The sequence below is a fragment of the Capricornis sumatraensis genome, chromosome 2 (genome assembly GCF_032405125.1).
Source record: "Capricornis sumatraensis isolate serow.1 chromosome 2, serow.2, whole genome shotgun sequence".
Lineage (NCBI taxonomy): Eukaryota > Metazoa > Chordata > Mammalia > Artiodactyla > Bovidae > Capricornis > Capricornis sumatraensis.
In genome coordinates, this window is record NC_091070.1 from 153,681,419 (window position 1) to 153,701,631 (window position 20,213).

Genomic DNA, 20,213 nt, shown 5'->3' on the forward strand with positions numbered 1-20,213 from the left:
AGAAAAGATGTAAGATTTATTTTCTACTTTTTTCCTTTAAATATTTCAGGAAACTGAACTTTGCAAGATTCATGCCAAATGCAAAGCAGTTCAAAGGCTTATAAATGCTGGCTTTTTTGGTGGCCCTGCCTTTCAGAAAATACTATAGGTACATGAGACATGAAGGCAATGTGATAATAATTCTCTGTGTCATAAGTGTCTCATTGAGTGTTATCCTTAGCTTTCTATTGGTGACTTTAATTTTAACAAATTTGTTTCATCTCTCCTGTTCTGTTCCTGCTGGCTATGGTCCACGTTTAAATTCTAGGTGCATAAATGGAATAAAAAAAATCGTAGATCTTAGTTGAAAAGGACTTGAAAAGTTGCTGATTTCTGTTGGGAATGGCAGCTTGTTCTTCTGTCATATTTTGGGTAGACACTAGTAGTTCTGTAAAGTTCTTATGGGAGAAGTGTTGAGAAGGCATTATGTGAAGAAAAGAAAGTGATTGCAAATGTAGTATCATAAGAAAGTCCTCGAAAGCTTTTTGAAGGAGTGGAAAAAGAAGACAACAGATGAAAATAAATTAAAGGAAGAGTAACATGTTTGAAAAGTTGGACTATGTAAGAAAAATTATTGAAACAGATATTTGAATTAGACTGCAACAGGAAAATTTTGGGAGATATTAAGAATGAGATTCATAATGCTATGAAGTTTTATGAAGCATATTTTAAAAATATCTTAAGCAGTTTCTGCTTCTAGAATGCCCAGAAAAAGCTCTCTCCTTCTAAGGAGCTGTTAAGTTGTGAATATTATGATCAAGACTTAGTTTCTGTAATTACTGTATATAGGGACTCTTAATTTTATCTTGACTTTTTTTTCTAAGTAAAAGATTAGTCTGTAAGCTGAGAGGGTTATAATACTAAATAATCGTGATATTGTTCAAGATATTCAGCCATGGAAAAACCCAGTAATGATACTGAATGGACTGAGGAAAAATGAGCTACATTCATATTTTTTTATTTCAAGTACCAAAGTTAGATAGTTGAGAAATTAGCCTATTTACTTTATGTTTCTGGAAAAAGGAAAAATGAAAACAAGCTTCACTTTAGTCTCTGCAGTCAGATATAGCAAGATGAAATGCCAAATTAACAGACCACACTGGCAGCTGTAAACAAGCTAATCCTTTTATTTATTAGAGCAATAGAACATGCATAATACATTGGACTCTTGTTGCCTATAGAGAATTGCTCAGTTATCACAAGATAGAGGCAATACTAGTTGAAGACATTTGTATATTAAATTTCATGTGTAGGAAAGAAGACAATAATGTATTAGAATATTAGTAATGTTATTGAAGAATCTGTTGGCCTGGGCCCGTCACATTATTCTCTATTAAGTAACTACTTTAGATGCAGCAGGTGACCTTGTAACCAATTCAACTATTCCGACCTAGAAGCTTTCCTAATGATAGTTGGGACTACTAGTTTGGGGGAATGCTCAAGGAAGAAAATGAGGTCATAATCAAGGGATAGTGCAGGCAATGCTCTATAATAGAAGCCATTGATAGAATAAGACCAGATCACTAGAGGTGATGATTTGTAAAAGTATATATTTTAAACAAGGAGGGTATAAATGCAGTTATATCTTTCAGAAATAGCCATATAACTAATTTAATCCTAAATACTTCTTTCAAATGCAGGTGAAAATTCAGGATTTAAGTCACCCAAGTGAGCAATATTCTTGTGAATTAACATCACAAAGTGGATATTTCAGTGGGTCTTATGTAATGTAGCAAATGTTAGAGAATTTGTAGCAAGTATGACTCATTGTCAGTTTTTGAGACCCTATCCTCATCTTTCACATACATGGTGTTTGGAAGTACCTCAGAGCTCATCAACTGGATAAATACGTGGGCAAAATTGAGGCCCAATCTAAAGTGACTCACTCATAAATAAAAGTTAATTAAGTCTTCCCATTGACTCTGGAGACCCTAAATAGCTCCAGCCTTTGGAAGCAAGATTCCAGGTGTTGGGAGCAGAGATAAGGAAGTAAACGAGCTCTTTTCATCCTTCAGTAACAAGATTATTTCTCCTTTCACTTACCTGTAGACAAGCAGGATTTCTGTTTTGATTGCCAAGGCTCTGTCACTACCTATACCTGGAAGAGGCATTTTCTTGTCTGTGCAATAGATAATCAGTTTCTGTCATTTATTTCTTGTAAATGGCAACCCACTCCAATGTTCTTGCCTGGAGAATCCCAGGGAGAGTGGGGAGCCTGGCGGGCTGCCATCTATGGGGTTGCACAGAGTTGGACACGACTGACGTGACACAGCAGCAGCAGCAGCAGCAGCAGCAGTCGACCTATAGATATTCCACTTCTGACCCCCGCCCCCATTGTTACAGATGAGAAAATTGGGACTAAAAGTCACACAGTTAGTAAAGGGCTAAGTAAACTGAGATTTGAACCCAGATCTCTTGACCGTAAAGCCACTGGTCTTCCCTGCCCCATCCCGCTGCACGCTCAGTCTTTGCAGTGTCCCTTTTAGGGATATTTGCATTTATACTGTAGAATGTAAGGTTTTCATTCAGTGTCATGCTATGTGCTAAATCTCATCAGTACTGTCTAACTCTGTGTGACCCTATGGACTGTAGCCCACCAGGCTCCTCTGTCTGGGATTCTCCAGGCAAGAATACTGGAGTGGGTTGCCATGTCCTCCTCCAGGGGATCTTCCTGACTCAGGGATGGAACTCCTGTCTCTCATGTCTCCTGCATTGGCAGGTGGGTTCTTTACCACTAGTGCCCCCTGTGAAGCCCTTTGACTCATGTTAGAAGACTTTTTAGCACTGCCGAGTAGATGGTTGGGTATATTGGTGGCGTGGTGAACCCCTTCTGGCCTTCCTGAAATCATGTACTTTATTCCCTGGGTAACAGTTTGGCAGGAATACTCAGAAGAACTATACAAAAAACATCTTCATGACCCAGATAATCATGATGGTATGATCACTCACCTAGAGCCAGACATCCTGGAATGGGAAGTCAAGTGGGCCTTAGGAAGCATCACTACGAACAAAGCTAGTGGAGGTGATGGAATTCCAGTTGAGCTATTTCAAATCCTGAAAGATGATGCAGTAAAAGTGCTACATTCAATATGCCAGCACATTTGGAAGACTCAGCAGTGGCCACAGGACTGGAAAAGGTCAGTTTTCATTCCTATCCCAAGGAAAGGAAATGCCAAAGAATGCTCAAACTACCGCACGATTGCACTCATCTCACACGCTAGTAAAGTATTGCTCAAAATTCTCCAAGCCAGGCTTCAACAGTATGTGAACCATAAACTTCCTGATGTTTAAGCTGGTTTTAGGAAAAGGCAGAGGAACCAGAGATCAAATAGCTAACATCCGTTGGATTATCAAAAAATCTAGAGAGTTCTAGAAAAACACCTATTTCTGCTTTATTAACTATGCCAAAGCCTTTGACTGTGTGGATCACAACAAACTCTGGAAAATTCTTAAGGAGATGGGAATACCAGACCACCTGACCTGCCTCTTGAGAAATCTGTATGCAGGTCAGGAAGCAACTGGATCCAAATAGGAGAAAGAGTATGTCAAAGGCTGTATATTGTCACCCTGCTTATTTAACTTATATGCAGAGTACATCATAAGAAACGCTGGGCTGGAAGAAACACAAGCTGGAATCAAGATTGCCGGGAGAAATATGAATAACTTCAGATATTCAGATGACACCACCCTTATGGCAGAAAGTAAAGAAGAACTAAAGAGCCTCTTGATGATAGTGAAAGAGGAGACTGAAAAAGTTGGCTTAAAGCTCAACATTCAGGAAACAAAGATCATGGCATCTGGTCCCATCCCTTCATGGGAAATAGATGGGGAAACAGTGGAAACAGTGACAGACTTTATTTTTTGGGCTCCAGAATCACTGCAGATGGTGATTGCAGCCATGAAATTAAAAGACGCTTACTCCTTAGAAGGAAAGTTATGACCAATCTAGATAGCATATTATAAAGCAGAGACATTACCTTGCCAACAAAGGTCCATCTAGTCAAGGCTATGGTTTTTCCAGTAGTCATGTGCGGATGTGGGAGTTGGACTATAAAGAAAGCTGAGTGCTGAAGAATTGATGCTTTTGAACTGTGGTGTTGGAGAAGACTCTTGAGAGTCCCTTGGACTGCAAGGAGATCCAACCAGTCCATCCTAAAGGAGATCACTTCTGAATATTCATTAGAAGGACTGATGCTGAATCTGAAACTCCAATATTTTTCCCACCTGATGTGAAGAGCTGACTCATTTGAAAAGACCCTGATGCTGGGAAAGATTGAAGGTGGGAGGAGAAAGGGATGGCAGAGGATGAGATGGTTGGATGGCATCACTGACTCAATGGACATGAGTTTGAGTGAGCTCCAGGAGTCGGTGACAGACAGGGAGGCCTGGCGTGCTGCATGCAGTCCATGGGGTCGCGGAGTCGGACATGACTGAGCGACTGAACTGAACTGAACTGAACAGATTGGTTCTACCCCCAGAATTTGAGCTTATGATGTAGTGTCATTATAAGGTTTTTAAACTGAGCAGGTGAGGTGCAGAAAGGACAAAAAACAAGAACTAACTTCTCAGTCTCCATTTTATGAGGAGGAAACCAAAGGTTAGGTAAAAGTTCACAGTTAAGGCAAAAGCTCAGATTTTGGCCTTTCCATCTGTGTCTTTTCCAGCAGACCCTGAAACCATCATGTAGTTTATCTAAAACCAGGAAACTTCATTTGCTAATCCAGAAAACCCCCAGCTAAGCCCAGCTCACTGTGTGGTTAACAAGGAAAATTCTCTAAAATGGCTTTTTTTTTTTTTCTTGCTTAGTGTTGCTGGCATCAAGTATAGTTATTTATATGTTTTTCGTTTGCTACTTGATTTATTTTAGAGACTGACACTTTTACAAGCTGACATCTCAGCATACAGACACTCTTTTTTTTTTTTACTCCACTGAATGCAGTTGATGGCACTTACTTGATGCCATGCCGAGCAGAACCTAGTTAAAGGTTTCTCTTTGTGCTGCGATCCATCACTCTTTTTACAGTTCTTCATCTGGAAGAGTGTAAACTGCCTCCTAATTTTGGCATCTGCTATCTGCCTTTCTGGCTTCTCCCTGTTGCTTCCTGATATCGCTCTGTCAGGTAGACACTTGAGGATTTCAGTGCCACCTAGGTGTGCAGCAAATTCAAAATTATTTTACAGTGTTTTTTTAAAGCTCCTGTTGAGATCATTGTGATGGATGAGTGATTAATAGGAGATTCGGTATTGAAATAGAAGATTGATCAGCTGCTGTCAGTTGGTTATCCATTTATTTATTTCTACCATTTGAAGAATATTTACTGTAAGGCACCTGAAGATTTAGAAAAAGATAGAGTATCACTTCCCTCAAGGAAGTCTCAGTGTAGTGAACAATTGTAGGATCAGCTGACTGATAACACTTTGGAGCAGATTGGCTTGCCTCCCAACTTTTTCATTTTTGCTGCTTCTATCTTTCTTTCCATGTCTTTTTCCTAGAGCCATGCAGAGTGCCCTGCACTGGAGCCCTGCTTTTGTGACCTTTCTAGTGTCCTATTTAGCATTATAGTGTAGCTGTCCTCTGCACCTTTCTCTTGGGCTTTTGTTCTCCTTTTGTACAACTGAGTAATCTGTTATACCCATCCAGTGTGTTCATGCTGTAGCCTTCCTGGGATAAGATGTCACTTTGGGGACAGAGTTTTTCATATGCCATGGACATATGGGTGGGCATTTGTTAGGTCTGGAATTCCTTAGTTTGCTTTCTCAGAGTCTGAAATAATGAATGCGTAAATGAATGTTTAAAGATGGTAAAATAATTTCTCTCTTAATGCGAACGTTTGAGCTGGTAGCTGTCCAGGGGAGAAGGACAGCTTTTTCCCTGGAGATAATAACACCTCGATTCTTTCTACCATCCTGTACTACTGTTCCCTGGGCGCTGACCTCATTCCCAAGGCAGGCTCACTGCTGTCGTATCAGGGTCTCATCCCAAAAGGAGGAGGAAAGAGGACACGGAGGGTAAGCAGTTTCCTTGTAAGAGCATGACCTGGATGTTGCGTAAGCTGCTTTTGCTTAAATCTTACTGGCTAGAATTAACTAAAAGGCCATGCCTATGTTAATGGAATGCTGGCAAATCTTATACCTAACTAAAACACAGAGGGGATTTTTATGAAGGGAAAGAAGAGGAGAGTGGGTATTTGGGAAAATCGGCTCTCTCTGCCTCAGTGCGTGTGTAGAATCTTCCATAAGAGAAGGACCATGTGAACTATCTGAAGTCACAGGTGATTAAAGCAGAAAGAAACAAAGTTTCTAAATGCAGCACATCACTGCAAGCAGTCCATCTACTGCTACATCAGTGACCTAGTACATCACTGAAAATTATGTTTCAGCTGGCTGTTGAAACGTTACTTGAATTTCTTTTCCCAGTGTTTTCTGAGGAATACATGGACATTAAAGACATCTACTCCAAATGAAATTGGTACACTAACTCATTAATTGCAGCACACCTGACATTTTATATTCTTCCCTTTGTAGCACTTGCATTTATCAGCATACGTCTGGTTGGGCATCTCTGGTCAGCCCTGGAGAAGCTGTTTTCATACTAATGATGACTGCTTGCAACCCTTCTATGGATCCCATTTTGAACCAAAACAAAGTCTTTCTAGTCTAGTTTATTTCCACTCAGTTCAACCAGGTTGTCATGAGTGCCTACTATGTGTCTGGTACCAGATGCTGAGTGCTATCAAAAGATGCCATCTGTTTTTCAGCATCTCACAAGTTAGGAGCTGAGACAGACAAATACGTAAAAAGTTTCAAATGCAGGATAGACAGTGATATGTGTGAGACTAGGAACACTAAGAAAGTGCTACAGGAAGTGAGGGTGATTCTGACTGCAAGTGCCTGGAGCAAGAGCCTTCATTCAAGTTGTAGGACTTAAGTTGGAGAAATGTATGGTATTTTACTTGCTGTGCATGGGGCAAAGGCTCTCTCTGGCAAGTTTGTAGTTCTTAGTATTCAGTTCAGTTCAGTCACTCAGTCGTGTCTGACTTTTTGCAACCCCATGAATCGCAGCATGCCAGGCCTCCCTGTCCATCACCAACTACCGCAGTTCACTCAAACTCACGTCCATCAGGTCAGTGATGCCATCCAGCCATCTCATCCTCGGTCATCCCCTTCTTCTCCTGCCCCAAATCCCTCCCAGTATCAGAGCCCTTTCCAATGAGTCAACTCTTCGCATGAGGTGGCCAAAGTACTGGAGTTTCAGCTTTAGCATCACTCCTTCCAAAGAAATCCCAGGGTTGATCTCCTTCAGAATGGACTGGTTGGATCTCCTTGCAGTCCAAGGGACTCTCAAGAGTCTTCTCCAACACCACAGTTCAAAAGCATCAATTCTTCGCGCTCAGCCTTCTTTACAGTTCAACTCTCACATTCATACATGACCACTGGAAAAACCATAGCCTTGACTAGACAGACCTTAGTCAGCATAGTAATGTCTCTGCTTTTGAATATGCTATCTAGGTTGGTCATAACTTATCTTCCAAGGAGTAAGTGTCTTTTAATTTCATAGCTGCAATCACCATCTGCAGTGATTTTGGAGCCCCCAAAAATAAGGTCTGACGCTGTTTCCACTGTTTCTCTATCAATTTCCCATGGAGTGATGGGACCAGATGCCATGATCTTCATTTTCTGAATGTTGAGCTTTAAGCCAACTTTTTCATTCTCCTCTTTCACTTTCATCAAGAGGCTTTTTAGCTCCTCTTCAGTTTCTGCCATAAGGGTGATGTTATCTGCATATCTGAGGTTATTAATATTTCTCCCGGCAATCTTGATTCCAGCTTGTGTTTCTTCCAGTCCAGTGTTTCTCGTGATGTACTCTGCATATAAGTTAAATAAGCAGGGTGACAATATACAGCCTTGATGGACTCCTTTTCCTATTTGGAACCAGTCTGTTGTTCCATGTCCAGTTCGAACTGTTGCTTCCTGACCTGCATACAGATTTCTCAAGAGGCAGGTTAGGTGGTCTGGTATTCCCATCTCTTTCAGAATTTTCCACAGTTTCTTGTGATCCACAGAGTCAAAGGCTTTGGCATAGTCAATAAAGCAGAAATAGATGTTTTTCTGGAACTCTCCTGCTTTTTCCATGATCCAGCGGATGTTGGCAATTTGATCTCTGGTTCCTCTGCCTTTTCTAAAACCAGCTTGAACATCTGGAAGTTCACAGTTCACGTATTGCTGAAGCCTGGCTTGGAGAATTTTGCGCATTACTTTACTAGCATGTGAGATGAGTGCAATTGTGCGGTAGTTTGAGCAATCTTTGGCCTTGCCTTTCTTTGGGATTGGAATGAAAACTGACCTTTTCCAGTCCTGTGGCCACTGCTGAGTTTTCCAAATTTGCTGGCATATTGAGTGCAGCACTTTTACAGCATCATCTTTCAGGATTTGAAATAGCTCTACCGGAATTCCATCACCTCCACTAGCTTTGTTCATAGTGATGCTTTCTAAGGCCCACTTGACTTCACATTCCAGGATGTCTGGCTCTAGATGAGTGATCACACCATCGTGATTATCCGGGTTGTGAAGATCCTTTTTGTACAGTTCTTCTGTGTATTCTTGCCACCTCTTCTTATTATCTTCTACTTCTGTTAGGTCCATACCATTTCTGTCCTTTATCGAGCCCATCTTTGCATGAAATATTCCCTTGGTATCTCTTAAGTATTAGGTTAGTACAAAAGTTAATTGCAGTTTTGGCCCATGAATTTTAAAAATTGTAACTAGGTTTAAACATATCTTTATTAATCAAAATAGGAACCATTACAATCAATACATTCTTGCTAGTGAGAAATAAGTTTGTTTATTCCTATAGCATAAAAATCCATGTTTCAGGATTCAACAAACTCTTGGAAAGCATTTTCTGCCTCCTGCTGATTGTGGAAACATTTTCCTTACAAAAAGTTGTTGAGATGCTTGAAGAAATGGTAGTCAGTTGGCGAGAGGTCAGGAAACGTGGCAGATGAGGCAAAACTTCGTAGCCCAGTTTGTTCAGTTTTTAAACGCTGGTTGTGCGCCATGTCACTGGGTGTTGTCCTGGAGAAGAACTGGGCCCTTTCTGTTGCCCGGTCTAGCTGCAGGGGCTGCAGCTTTCAGTGCATCTCCTTGGTTTGCTGAGTGTACTTCTCAGATGTAATGGTTTTGCCAGAATTCAGAAAGCTGTAGTTGATCAGACCAGCAGCAGACAACCAGACAACAACCATGACTTTTCTTTTTTTTTTTTTTTTGTGGTGCAAGTTTGGCTTTGGGAAGTGCTTTGCAGCTTCCTTAAAGTCCAACTACTGAGCTGGTTTTTGTCAGTTGTCATATAAAATCCACTTTTTGTCACATGACACAATCCAATCAAGAAATGGTTCATTGTTGCTGTGTAGATTATTAGAAGACAACATTTCAAAATGACGATTTTTCTTTATTTGCTGTCAGGTCATGAGGCACCCACTTATCAAGCTTTTTCACCTTTCCAATTTGCTTCAAATGCTGAATGATGGTAGAGTAGTCGATGTTGGCTTCTTCGGCAACTTCTTGTGTACTTATAAGAGGATCAGCTTCCATGATTGCTCTCAGTTGATCGTTGTCAACTTCTGATGACTGGCTACTATGCTCTTCATCTTCAAGGCTCTTGTCTCCTTTGCAAAACTTCTTAAACCATCACTGCACTGTGTGCTCATTAGAAATTCCTGGGCCAAATGCATTGTTGATGTTGCAAGTTGTCTTTGCTGCTTTATGACACATTTTGAACTCAAATTAAAAAATTGCTCGAATTGGCTTTTTGTCTAATATCATTTCTATAGTTTAAAATATCTATAAAATAAACAGCAAGTAATGTTATTAGCAAAAAACATAAAGTGAGAAATGTACATTAAAATAATGTATAAAATAACTACATTTAGTTAAGAATGTATTCCAATATTAAATGGCAAAGTTCAGCAATGTAAAATTGCAGTTACTTTTGCTCCAACCTAATAGATTGATGTTGCTAGAAAATAGCAGGTAAAAGCCATGGGAGGGAAGGAGAGGACTGTTGTGGGCAAGTAAGGTTGGAAATAGTGATATTTTTTGGAGTCAAATCATCCAGGTGTTTGCATGCCAAAGTAAGAGACTAAGAAAACTCTGGGAATGGTGTGTAGGACATCTTAGAGGTTGTGTATGATAGCAGAAGTGTGTGTGTGTGTGTGTGTGTGTGTGTGTGTGTATTTGAGGGAGATGGGAGCCTTGAGGTGGAGGACTGGTTAGGAGGTGGTATTATTAGCCTAATTGGGAAGAATTAGCTCATTCAGCTCAATATCAAAATGAACAAACAACCTAACCAAAACACATGTGAAAGACCTAAGGAGACATTTCTCCAAAGAAGACATACGTATGGCCAACAAAACATGAAAAGATGCTCAATATCACTAATTATTAGAGAAATACAAATCAAAACTACAAAGAGGTATCACTCCACACCAGTTAGAATTACCATCATCACAAAATCTACAAACAATAAGTGCTGGAGAGTGTGTGGAAAGAAAGGAACCCTCCGACACTGTTGGTGGGAATGTAAATCGGTACAGCCACTATGGAGGTTCCTTAAGTTAAGTTAAGTCGCTCGGTTGTGTCTGACTCTTGGCGACCCCATGGACTGTAGCCCACCAGGCTCCTCCGTCCATGGGATTCTCCAGGCAAGAATACTGGAGTGGGGTGCCATTTCCTTCTCCAGGGGATCTTCCCAACCCAGGGATCGAACCCAGGTCTCCTGTATTAGAGGCAGACGCTTTAACCTCTGAGCCACCGGGGAAGCCTAAAAATAGAGCTACCATATGATCCAGCAGTTCCACTCCTAGGCATATGTTCAGAGAAAACCAGAATTTGAAAGGATGCATGCACGCCTGTTCATTGCTGCACTATTCACAATAACCAGGACCTGGAAGCAACCTAAATGTCCACTGACAGAAGAATGGATAAAGAAGATGCAGTATATAAACACGATAGAATGTTACTCAGCCATAAAAAGGAGCGAAACTGTGTCATTTGCAGATGCATGGAGAGGTCTAGACATTGTCATACAGAATGAGTAAGTCCGAACGGGAAAAACGAATATTGTGTAATATCACTTGTATGTGGAATCTAGAAAAATGCTACAGATGAACTTATCTGTAAAGCAGAAACAGAGCCACAGATGTAGAGAACAAACATCAAGGGGGGGAAGAGGGTGGGATGAACTGGGAGATTGGACTGACATACCCACACAATTATATATAAAATAGATAACAGATGAGAACCTGCTGTTATAGTACAGGGAACTCTACTAATTGCACTAAGTGAGCTAAGTGGGAAGGAAATCTAAAAAACGGTGGGCTATTTCATACATATAACTGATTCACTTTGCTGCATAGCAGAAACTAACACAACATTGTAAAGCAACCATACTCCAATTAAAAAAAAAAAAAGTATAAACTACGACTGGGGCTTGACTGTGTAAGTGTGACAAAAATTGTGAGGGTTTGGTCACAGCTGGTTTTGAGAGTGAGAGAAAAGTAGAAAGGCACTGCCAGTTTTCAAGCCTGGACTGTTGAAAAGGTGATACCGCTAGTCAAATAAGAAACACAGGTAAATTCATGGAGATAATTGGGCATATTAATACCCACCACCTCCTGTGTGCAAAGGATATCCACAGGGCTTGGAAGACAAAGTGCCAAATAAATGTAAGATGATATTTTAACCTGTGCATTCTGAGGGAGCTGTCTGGAATGTTCCTCCCTGATGGCAGGGACCACGGCTGGCTTGCTTTCCACTGGATACTCAGAGTCTGGAGAGAGGCCAATGAGTATGAGCACAAAAGGTTCCAAAAGTCCTTAAAAAAGAAACCTGTTAAACTTTGTTTAACCCGGATTTCATTTGGTCCAGAACTTTCTTGATGAAGCTATCCTATAAATGTCTCGCAGAGAATTCTGCAGAACACACTTTGAGAAATATTGCCTTAGGCTAATATATGATTAATGATTAGATGAGTAAGATGAACATTCTAAAGAGAGAAGGGGGTTGGGGTCTATGTCTGTCTGTCTGTCTATCTCTTTTCCACCTAACAAAGCTAACTGTAGTGAGATCTTCAGAAGGAGTGTCCCTTGGCAAAAGCATAACCACAAAGAAGGATGAATGGCTGACCTTTCCCTCTCACCTGATCACAGGTTTTAAAAGACTTACCATCAATTTTAAAATGTGTCTTTAAAGCTCTAAATATGGCCCTAGGACTTTACTCTTCAGACTCAGGTTCAAGATAATAGTCACAAGCATGTGCTGGAGGCAATTTTGAGCACTTTAAAAGCTTCATTTAGTTTTCAAATGTTTATCAATGCTCCCGGCACCCTGGAAGGCCAAGAGAGACTTTCAGAGTTCAATAGAAATGTAGAGAAAGGAATGGGGCATAGTGTTTAATTATTTTTTAAAAAAATATATGCTACTGGTTCTCTTATAGAGGAAAAAATGCAGCATGCACACGCTGCAGAATTTATATATTGTCTATTGTTTGGCACCTCTGTGAGGGATGGGTAATATACAGAGAGAGAATATCAATGCAGCAAATATCAGGGATGTTTATTCCTTTCTAAGGAGAGATTTTTAAGAAGGAAAGAAATACTCTCCTTATTTATTGCAGCATAACCTTCTTTATTTTTAAAAGAAGGCCCCACGGAAAAATTTTAAGACATTTTAGTAATCTCTGCTTTATAGTATGTCTGTCATTACTATAATACCTGTATTACATAGGCCTTGTTTTATAACAATCAAGCCTGGAGTCAAGCCTTGGATGTTTCCCTGTTATACTAAAGCACATGTCCTTTTACTTCTTGTTTAATAACTAGTGGCCATGCCTGCTTCTTGTCAAAAAAGACTCTTATTTCATGAATGATTAAAGTGCTAGAAACCCAAGATTTATGGCTCTCTTGCTCAGAATGCTCATGTGGCTCTTGTCTGATTAAAGATACCTATCATTGAACATATTTCATTACAGTGTAATTCCTGGGTTACCAAGGTAACATTCAGGTTAATCAGCTGCACCACACTTTGCTTAATTGAGGGAGAGCACTTCAGCTCCCACTTCAGACCATGAGAGACAGCAGTCTTGTGCTTTTGGTTTTTTCAGTCTGACATTTGGAGGCTCTTTCAGATGCTCTTGACTTCAGAACTGTTTCCCTTTCTGGCCCTAACACATGGTGCTATGCCCTCACATTGGCTGTTCTTAAAGAACTAGGTTTTACAAAGGTCGTTTCCCTATTTGTTATGTATAAATAGGATCACACTATTATGTATTGTTCTCTGGAGTTATAGTAAGATGGTTGAAATTATAGTTTTGTATATTAATGTCAGCACATTGGAACATGTTTCCTATTTTCTCTTCTCAGTTTTCTGAGTGCCTGACCACCTGAGTTATGTGAACAAAAAATTTTATTTGAAGTTGAGGGTTGAGAAGACTAGGCTTAACTTTCTAACTTTATTGGGCATAGTGAAATGTTTGTGTCATTTGACTTTTTCCCTTTCTTACTACTTCATTTTTCTCTGAAAAAAGTGCAAGAAGTATCTCCTCTGGTCAGCTTCTACTTGCTGCACTGAGTCAGACACTAGATAGCATCAACCAAAGTGAAAATGCATGGCTGAGGATAGCTGTTGGAAACAGATGTATGGACTATTTAGTATCCAAAGTCAAGAGCCATTGTGTGAGAACCAGTCCGTGAGACCATGTAAAAGCAAGACCCCTAAAAATTACTTTATATCTGCCCATGCTGCTGAAATTCAATTAGGTGAGTTTGGGTCTTGACTAAAGAAAATTCAAAATCATTAGAGGGCTGAAAAATGATTCCACTGTTTTGTATTCTCTAGGGGTTGTAGTTTTTTCTCATCAATAAATAAGGATGTTAGGCCTTTTAATGTAATATTTTGGAGACGGCAATGGCAACCCACTCCAGTACTCTTGCCTGGAAAATCCCATGGGTGGAGGAGCCTGGTAGGCTACAGTCCATGGGGTCGCTAACAGGTGGACAAGACTGAGTGACTTCACTTTCACTTTTCACTTTCATGCATTGGAGAAGGAAATGGCAACTCACTCCATTGTTCTTGCCTCGAGAATCCCAGGGACGAGGGAGCCTGGTGGGCTGACGTCTATGGGGTCGCACAGAGTTGGACACGACTGAAGTGACTTAGCAGCAATGTAATATTTGCTATAAATATATCCCTAGTTTGCTATTTACTTTTCAGTTCTGATTATCTTGATTATATGTAGTTAAATCAGATGGTTTTTACTTTGTGATTTCTTTTACTATCTCAAGCATTCTCTCTCTAAAACTTTGATATTTGATACTATTTCTTTAGCTTTTGATAGATTATTTTTAAAAACAACTGAACTTTTAAAATTCAACTGGAATTTAAGCGGGTACATGAGACACGATAATGACTAAATTGGTTTCTTTTCCTGATGGATAATAGCTCTGTTTATCAAGACAGTACTCCTCTCCTCTACTGACTTTTGACTTTTTCTTCCATCACATATCATATATTCACATGATTTATTTCTGAGCTATTTTGTTATTGACTTTTCAGTCTAATCAGTCTATTCTTATGCTATAATCATACCTTTTAATTAGTATTAGTAATTGGTAATAATTAGAACGCAGGTCTTCTTCATTGCAGGCGAATTCTTTACCAGCTGAGCCACCAGGGAAACCCATGGAAGTGTTAGTCACTCAGTCATGTCCAATTCTTTTCCACCATATGGACTGTAGCCCACCAGTCTCCTCTGTCCATGGAATTCTCCAGGCAAGAATATTGGAGTGGGTTGCCAGTTCCTTCTCTAGGGGATCTTCCCAACCCAGGGATTGAACCCTGGTTCAATCTGCATCACAGGCAGATTCTTTACCATCTGAGCCTAAAGGTCTAGATGTAATAATTAGAATTCAGTAGGATTAGCACTCCACCAAAAATGAGGATTCTTTGGTATTGTAGATAGCAAGTAAGCCTTTAAATTATAATTTTATTATTAACTTATGAAATGGTATCTTATGAACCTATTTGCCTTTAAATATATATGTAGGTTCCAAAGTATAAAAAACATATTCATTCAGATTTAGACTATATTTGAAGAACTGCTTTTCTGTTTATTTCAAAACTTCTCAAAATTATATCCAGTACATATACATCCATGCCATGAAACCTGGTTTGGAGAAATCTTCTCTGTTCTAAAAATAAGCTGCCATTAAACCCAGGCACAAAACAAGGCAGAGAATATTAAAAATGGAAAATGCTACCACTTTATACTCAAGTATTATTAAGGCAATTATGGACATCCTTGGGCAATAAATAAGATCATGCTTCTCTCTTGCCCTCTTTTCCCAGTCCCTTCCCCCTTTAAAAAAATACCTTTAAGCATAATTAAAGAAATTTTGCATGATACATTTTATTCAAGGTATAAATTATATATCATCCCAACAGTCATGATTCTATCAATTACTGTGAATTGAGAATGTAGATCTCTCTGACTTAATATCATCTTTGTGTACCTACTCTCTTATACATGTTACAGGAGACGTAAACAATCTATTTTATTCTAAAAGCACAAGCTGTTCTGGATTGATTACTCTGTCTACCAGAATTTAGCTGCTTTCAAATAAGGATATTTAGTTAGATATAATCTATGCAGCTTTTTTCCCATTCTAAGAATTAGCATTTAATCTCTGTTTAGCTGAAATTTAGTTAGCAATGTCGACACCTCTGCATTTTAACACTGGGATTTCTTTGTGGGACACAATTCCTTTCAATCAACTTAATATCCCATCTTGGTCTCTAAGGGACAATAATTGAGTTTAGGCTAGTTTTAAATAGCGATAAGGACAGGGAACACAGATGGGTATTTCATTGATTAACACTAACCCTGCCCTAAGGCCCCAGTGTCAGGCATTAGATTAGGACATTACGAGGAGAATGACAGAGTTTTGGTACTTTATTCCTCTCAATAACATTCTTTCACATATTAAGTTTATCCCCCCCTAGGTAGCTACTTTATCATGCAGAAGGCCTTAATCCACTGATGCGACTCTCTCTGCTCTCACTTTGATGCAGCGTCTGTTTACAAGAGTAATGCGGCCTGTGTAAGACAAAGTACTCAGGACAAGGACAACTGAATAAGCTTTTAGATGCACAGTGATCCGACCTCAAAACAAAACAAAGCAAAACCCACACCGCTCACAAACACACACACAAACACGGAGGCAAACCCACACGCACAGGCACGCCTGCACGTACAAACGCCAACAAAACTGAGGCTTTTTTGGAAATGCAATTACGGTGCTTGCATCCTGAAGAATCAGACATTAGGATTTCATCAAGAAGACCCTACGTTACTGATCTCCTTGTTTGGCACTTTATCTTTTCTTCACCTTTGACCTTTCTTTCAGGCTCTCTTCAAGGCATCATGAACGTAAGCCCTTGTGGTGTTCTTTTAGAAGTAGGATTGCTGCCATCCCCTCTGGTGAATTGAAGCAGCTGCCGGAATCAGTGACAAGGTTGGGTCCAGACTTGGTATCCCGGCTGGGAAAGAGATTATGGGTCAGTCCCCAGTGCTAGGATACAAAAGATTCAAGCAGTTCAGGATTTTTTGGATATCCGAAAAAGATTTCATGAAATTTGTAAAGATCTAACAGTGCATCGCAGATTTCATGTGGTCTAAACAGCTTATACGAAGTCAAACACCCGGCAGTCAGTAAATGGTGTTTTCACAGCTATGCAGTTTTTCCAAGACTGAACAGGCCTGAAATAGTTTAATTCCACCAAATTGTGTGGTTGCTGGAAGAAGCCAGTGGTGGTCTTTTACTTTTAATTGTTAATGGGTATCCTAAGTTTAGAACACCCCCTGTTTATATGCTCATCTTAGTAAATTTAGATAATCAGGCAGCGACTTTATTCTTCAAAGCACTAGTAAGTTATAAGGTTAGGTACTATAGGAAGTATAAATTCTGTAGGAAATAAATTTATTTAAATAAAAATTTATTTAAATGAAATATTTTCCCCATAAAAGGAATAAACTATACCTTAAAAGACTTATATTTTATCTTTTGTCATCATCTCGTCTCTCACCAAAGTCTCAAGAGAAAATCTTTGAGATTTACCTAAGGTTGAAAGTTTTTTTTAAAAAAATTGTAATATTCTTACCTAAATGTAATTGTGAAGAGATATATTGTAATTCCATGTTGAATTTGTACATTTCTGATTATCCAAAATACAATCTGTCAAAATCTTCAGCATTTTGAAGGGAGAAAATTAAGGATATTTATTACTCATGCCTTTCTCTTTCTTTTCCTTCATCTACTTTTCCTCCAGAAATTTTTAATAGAAATCCACAAAATGATTGATATTGTGATCCCTGTGTATTAAAGACAGTAAATAATAAATAAGCAAAAAGCAGGAAAGATTTATTTTTAAAAGACAGAATATTTGGCATGACCTTCTCATTTGCATCAGACTGTTGGAATGGCCAAACAAGTCCTCTGGCGTTGACCATTGCTGCAGTCAGAGCAGCAAACATTACCCCGTACTTTCACAGTGCATCATTGCTGTCCTAAAATTGCCTCCTTAAGGACAGTGGCATGTTTTTGTTTGCTCTTCAGAGCTGATAGTATGTTCTGGAGGCCAACACTGATGATTCATATTTATTTTTCAATTAGTTGGAACCATGCTAACTCATGTTTGGATCAAGTCTACAAAAATCCACTGAGGACACTAGCATAGTGTATATGCGTACAGAGCACCAACTCTGGAGCTTCCTACCAAGAATACCTCTTCATCTAGGCCAGGACATGCATCATTTCAGAGATTTACAAAGCTACCAGAGATCTTAAAGATTCTCTGGTTTTGTGGTTCCTAAATTTTCATCAATCAAGACCTCTTTTCTTATTATATCTTTATGGTACACATGGTTTGAAAGATTTGAAATATGTAACTTATGAGTTTGGTTTCCTTTAGGCTAAAAGAGAATTGCAGTTCATTCAGGAACAGTCATCTGTTTGGGATGTTGATTCTTGGAGATTTTTGTGGTCCCATTTTGGGTACCTGTGATGTCAGGTGACCTTGTTCTATCCATGAAGGATTTGCACTTACCTAGGGCCCTCCTCCCCACAGCGCCTTCCACTCAAGATCACAGAGTTCGTTTGGAGCAGAATAGAAACTGGGCTCTGGATAGAAATGAATTGTCTAGTAAGTCTAATCAAAGTTCTTCAGAGAACAGGTAAAAAATGTGATGGTTTTTCACCTCTGGACAAGTGGAATCCATCTAAAGGCAAATGTATTTTTATATACAATTAGTCTTTTCTTTCAGATGTTGTTTGGGAAACTCTTAATGACTAAATTCGTACACCAACAATCACAACAAAGAAAAGCATTGTGTACTCTTTAACACACTCTCACAAGAGTTTCATCATTATGAAGAGTGGCTGTTATGACATTCTTATGAGTCTGACCTGAGTTAGCAAAAGCCAGGAAAATCGATTAAAGAGGAAAATTTGACCTCACATTTTGTGTTCCCACAGGGGCTTCCTGGAGCCTCGGGGCAGCCCGAAGCTGACATGTGGCTCATCTCTGACACGATTTTGAAATAAAATGAGGTGGATGCTGAAGCTCAATCCTTCCAAAAAAAAAAAAAAAAGAAATCACAGAGTGTCCCTTTGGTCCATTCAAGTTCCCACCTAAGCTCATGCTTTCATGCCATTTGAGTCCTAAATGAAAGCTACTATATAATGAGGCAAAACTCTGATGTGGAAAATGAGGCCGTTGATTTGAATTCTTAGGTTAGATTTTTTTTTTTTTCTAAAGTAGTAATTTGCTCATCTTGTGCTGGTGGATTTGGTCTCTTGCATTTTCTGAATGTCCAGGAAAAGTTAGCTCAAGTTTTGCTCCCTTTGCCATTAACAGATGGCACGCAGATCTAAGCATAAGCTGTGGCTCCCGGGCCACAGGCAAAGGGTGAGGGCCGCTCCCCTGTGGACACCCTCAAAAGGCCCTAAGCTTGAGTAGCACAAATGAAAAGGTCTAGTGCTGGTGTTAATTACGCAGAAACCACACAGAAAGTGTTGGCTGTTACTGAGTTGAGAGGTTGGGCATCTCTTCTTCCCCAGATAAAAGGCTTGATATGAAAACATTTTGCAGAGGACAATGAAGTGAAGATTAGCATAATCTTCTGCAGTATCCTCAGTAAGCTGTCCATGAGTGAGTTGCTTTTTTCTCATTCCTCCGGCTCTAATGTCTGGATTTAAGGAATGGTATTGTTAAAAGTAGGCTTTGTCCTTGGAGCCTGACAGTTGTGTTTTTCCCGCCTTCATGTGATCATCCTAGTTGCTAGTCCCCTGCTCGCTGGCTAAGCAGACAATGGAAGGAAAAATGAAGTGTCAGTTCATTGACAGAACCTCTATGTGCTATGTTATTCTTAATCCGGACTCTTCAGTGTTTTTTTTTCTTTTCTTTTCTTTTTTGTTTTTTCTCTCTTTTCTTTTTTGTTTTTTTTTCTCTCTTTTTTAAGCATTCTCTCACCCATGCACCCTGCTTGAATAGGGGAAAGTCCATTTAATACCATCCTGAGGGAAATGTAGAGCAAGTAACACTGAACTTTGGAGCTTTAGGCAGCTTTACATAAAAAATATTCAAATTGTGCTGTTTTCTCTGTGCTTCAACCGGAACATTAAACTGCCACCCGTTCTTACATTTTATATCAAAATGTGAGTAGCTGTTAAAGTGGCTATTCAGATGTATGAAACTAAAAGCCTCAAGTGCTACGGTTTTTCGCGGGGAGAATTTAACTACTTGCACAGTGCAGCTTAATGCAGTTCTCTCGGGGGCTGGTCCGGTGGCTAATGCCCTCATGTGTTGACCACTTTGATCCTGGCTGCCCCGTTTTAAGTCTTGCTATGACTGGTTAAGCTAGTGCTCTGCAACCCCGGGGATAACTTGAGGGTTCTGAAAGTCACGAGGCACAGTCCCCAAGATCAAAATATAAAAATAGGTCTGGGGTCAGGGAACTCGACAGGCCCCCGGAAGCTCTTCACTTCTCCAGCTGGAGCCTGTCTCTTATGTATTTAGAATTCGTCATTAGGATTCTGACAAAGAAGTGCAGTATGGGATTG